Below are 4,841 nucleotides of genomic sequence, written 5' to 3'. Positions count from 1 at the left end.
GAGGTTCAAAACCGAAGAGGATGCTATCCGGATTTGACACAAATGCAGGTTCGTGCAGTTTTATTTTTTTAAGTTTTTATATCTATGCATGCCATATTTTTAAGCTTTTATATCTATGCATGCCATATTTTTTAACTGGTCTAGAAATAGTTTTGTGTATTCTGTTTTCTGATCTTTATTATTTCAAATCAGTGTATGTAAAAGCATATTAACTTTTATATTCTCTATGAAATTTAATTTTTGTCTTAGTATCATTAAAAATGTTATATTTTAAGATAAAAATAACAGAAAAAATACTCAATTCACAGCCAGAATTATAGTTATGTGGATACAATTCAAAGTCACACTGCTTAAAATAAAAACACACTTACATGCATAAACTTAGCCATGGTGAAATATTGCTACAAATGTTAACAAAGAGCACACATGATCTTAGATATAAGATAATATTTAGATATAGCTCATTGCAAATCTAATGCATTTTAAGAATTCTTTCAACCCAATCATGGTTGTATCTAACAGTTTCATGTGACTGAAAACACAATCAGCAAGGGAAAAAAAGAGAACACCGAACTCTGTTTTATAACTCTTCTGTTCTGTTTTTTATTTTTGCTTGGATCTTTCCTAGTAAAAATTTTTGACTTGGTTTCCTGATTTTGTTTTATTTTTTCTTGTATCTTTCCTAGTAAAATTTTTTGACTTGGTTTCTACTCCATTGACATACCACAGAAGGAAAATCTGTGAGTGCTCTTCGATAATTGGTACTAATCAGATGGCTTTGGGTGGTTTTGAGTATCAATTCAAACTATACAGCTAGCCTAACATCCATCCTCACATTGCAGCCGTTATCATCCATATATTTTCAGCAAGAAATTGGGAACAATTAAATTGGGACTAGATTAGGGATCGAATTGGGACTAGAGTTCGAACCAGATTAGGGATCGAATTGGGAACTTATGGGTAAACGAATTTGGTGCACACAGATCCGATCAACAATAAAAATTATTCAATTCAAACAGTGGTACCAGGCCAAAAAATGAAATTGGAAGAGCAAGGAAAGGGGGAGAGAGTGACCCTGGAAGCGAGGAGAGGGTGCGGTCGAGCGGCGCACAACAGGGTTGAGGATGACGACACCGGGACGGTTGGGAAGCCTCGCGACGACACCAGGGCGGTTGGGAAGCCTCGCGACGACACCGGGACATGCACGGCGGAGGAACGAAGAACGGACATGCCTATCCGCCCTACTTTCGCGCGCGGGAGATATGCAGCAGCTTGAGCAGATCTGTGACCCGGAACGATGTGGCGGCTACAGCTGATGGAAGGAATGTATACTGTCGGGAGTTTTGGACCTGGTGATTGGCGCTTTTACCCCCCTTTTGGGTTCGCGCATAAACGAGGGAAATTGGATCTAGCTTCCTCCAATTTTTTTTGTTTTGTCACTCTGAGCTTTATGTAATTTGGAGCGTTTGAGGCACAAAACCGCAGCTATGGTGACTGGTCTTTGACGGACACAAAATTCACTACAAGAACCGTAGCTTCTCCATCACGTTGCGACAATTTGGAGAGACGCAGGAAATTCGGCGCTGCTAAGCTGCGATTCTCTTGTAGTGTACTACATGAGTAGAAATCGCCAAACTGTCTCTTCTCATACCTAATTTTCAATATGACAAATTCTTTGATGTTTTCGAGTTTGGTGTCGAATTTTCCAAACTTACCTTTTATGGTAAGTATTAAATATTTAAAAATGATTTATTTTTACATTTTTAAATTAAATATTAATTTAAAAATAACCTTTATGTATGAACAATGCTATCGTGTGGTGGCTAATGCAACTATAGAAACTGATATTTGTATTGGAAAAAGTTTTAGGATCCAACAATATTTCGGTCAATAAATTAACTAACAATAATTAAACACTAAAAAATATTTAAAATTAAAATAATAAAAATATCTAAAATTCAAGTAAAAAAATTTAAAAATAAAATAAAATAAAATCAATTTAAGATATAGAGTTTAAAATTTAAGATTTAAAATTTAGAATAAAAAATTTAGGGTTAGAATTTTATAGGTTGGAATTGAGAATTTAAAATTTAAAATTTAGAACTTAGAATTACCGAAAATAATGGGTGGTCGGTAGGAGCAGCCAATACTAGTTAGTGATTGATTGAAATTATAGTGTTAAGAAAAAAAAAAGTACAAAAAGATAACATATTTATTTATATAATAAAATATTATATATTTATTAGAATTTATCAATACTTTTTTTTTATATTATTATTTTTTAATTTTTATTTAATAAAATCTGATAGTTTATATAAATATAACACATCTAATACACACAAAATTATTGTACACCTTTTAAATATACTGCATTTTTATCCTAATCCAACATACCCTGTAAAATTGATTTAATTAGCAAATAGCAACAAATATATATAAAAGTTGCTGCACGACCAACGTGTGGGTCCTCCTCTTCCATATAGTGCCAATAAACCAAATTAAAATATCGTCATTTTTGTTTCTTCTTTTCTACGTTTTCAATTTGCACCATACAATTTCATTTACGCATCATTCTTTCTTTTACCTTTTGGTTCCGCCATCTAAATGTAGAAGCTTATAATGTAGAAATTAGACGTTTTATATCTAGAAACGCATGATATCACACTACTCTATATATACGGTCCTTTTTCTCTATAATTAAACATTAACATTATTATTGATTAAGTGAAGAAGCACCAAAACTGAATAAAGAAAAACACCAAACATGAAAGATGAGCAATCGCGTAAATTAAATAAGGCTAATTATTAAGATTAGATCAGTTTTCATATATTTTGACTTTTGAGGCATTATTTTTAAATTCAAGCTCAATTTATATTAGGGTCGGTGAGAGGTTTTAGATGAATTAGTAACCGGCCTATATATATATACACACAGTTGTCTTAACAAAAATAAAAAAGACTAGAAAAGAAAATTAAATAAAATGATGACTTTATTAACTCTTTTAGAAATCTGAATTAATGAAAATTAGTATATATATTTGAACAAAATAAAATAAAAAATATTATGTATAAACAAAATATCAACTGCCAATTAGCTATGATATATTATTTGTGTATAAATGGTTTACGATAAACAAAATATATTACAGAACTAACTTACTCCAAGCCAATGGTTATCATCAATTACATTTTAATATGAAGCTAAAAAAAAAACTATTGCTTTTCGGTCATAAATTAAGCCTAATTTAGATGGCGAATTAAACTTAAATTTAGACTTATATTGAACATATATAAATTTGTGTTAGTTCAACTCGGGAGACTTTTAGACTTTTAGAGTTATATCATTTGATTAAACTTTACGTTCAAGTTAGAGTTTAGTCAATGTATTTTTAATAATAATAACTCTATTAATTAACAGGCATCCCAATAATTTATCCTACTATTATATATAATAAGCTGCTCTGAACTATCTATCCACTTGGAATTTGGAACACAGATATTAATAAGTTCTTGACAAAGCTCAGGGAATTGGAGTCCTCTATTAAACAATTTCCTCATCAATGTTTAAATACTGTTCTAGCAATTGATACTTTCGAATAGCTTAATAATTAAGAATTTCCTTTCCTATATTTTGCTAACATTTCATTCTTTCAGAAGTTTCATATGTGCTTCCTTGCTTATTTTTGGTTTACAACATGATTAGTTATTGAAGACTTTGCATCGTCTAAAATAATACTAATTGAAAATAGAAAGAATAATATATTGTTCATTCCCACATGCATGCCACAAGCCAGTAGAATGAGGCAATTGAAAATAAGAAGGGTATAAATTATGTCCTTTAAAATTAGTTTAAACTTATAAGAAAATTAATAATTTTTTACATATAAATAAGTATTATAAAGCTCTTAAGATGCTAACAAGGATGCTGCATATATAATTGTAAAGCTAAGTCATATTATAGTTTTAGGGGACGAAAAACAGATTTCATTCTTTAAAAAATAAAATTCATTGAGAGAATATAAATATGATTATATATGGTCGAAAAAGAATTAGTCTAGTTTTATTATTAGAGAGAGATAATAAAATAAAACACATAAAGAAGAATCTGTTAAGACAAAATAGTATAGTGTTTGATATATTATTATATTTCAAAACTGTAGTTTACTGATTATTAGACAAATTCTATTCTTTCTCTTTTTTTTTTTTTACTTTGTTAAAGCTTTAGAAAATATTGTATTAAGTCTACATACTCAGCATTTATTTCCACTTCAATAGATTTAAAAAATTTAGGAGGATTTCATGAAAAGGGTAATAGACTAATAGGCTGGCATTTATTATCTTTGCTGCACTAGCTATATGCACATGCTATAGGTACTTCTTTTTCCTAACATGATTTATTTCTATCGTTCTGTTAGTAATTAATCTTGGGCGCTTTTAATTTGTTCTGAAAGCAAAAGAAAAGGCATACAATAAAAGGGAAGGTCTATATATGCTTTGGAGCGTGGAAAGAATGTTGGGAATAAACCTATCTAACTGGTTTGCAAGGAATATTGGAACATATGCTGCCACTTTTAATTCAGCATAACATAGTGCTATTGTTTTATAGATATGCCACATGCCCATCATATCATCTATCTAGTAGATTATATTAAAATTAGATTTTTTTTTTGTATTTAATAATAGAAATGACGTGATTAAAAAATATTTTTTAATTTATTAAATCCAATCAATTATAACAAATTAATTATATCAATTAATTAATTTAATTAATTATTTTTCAATTTTTTTTATTTTAATTAAATAAATCAATAAATTATAATAATTATTTATATCAACTAATT

This window comes from Arachis ipaensis, chromosome B09, assembly GCF_000816755.2.
Source record: "Arachis ipaensis cultivar K30076 chromosome B09, Araip1.1, whole genome shotgun sequence".
In the NCBI taxonomy this organism is placed as follows: domain Eukaryota; kingdom Viridiplantae; phylum Streptophyta; class Magnoliopsida; order Fabales; family Fabaceae; genus Arachis; species Arachis ipaensis.
Note: the sequence above shows the minus strand (reverse complement) of the source record.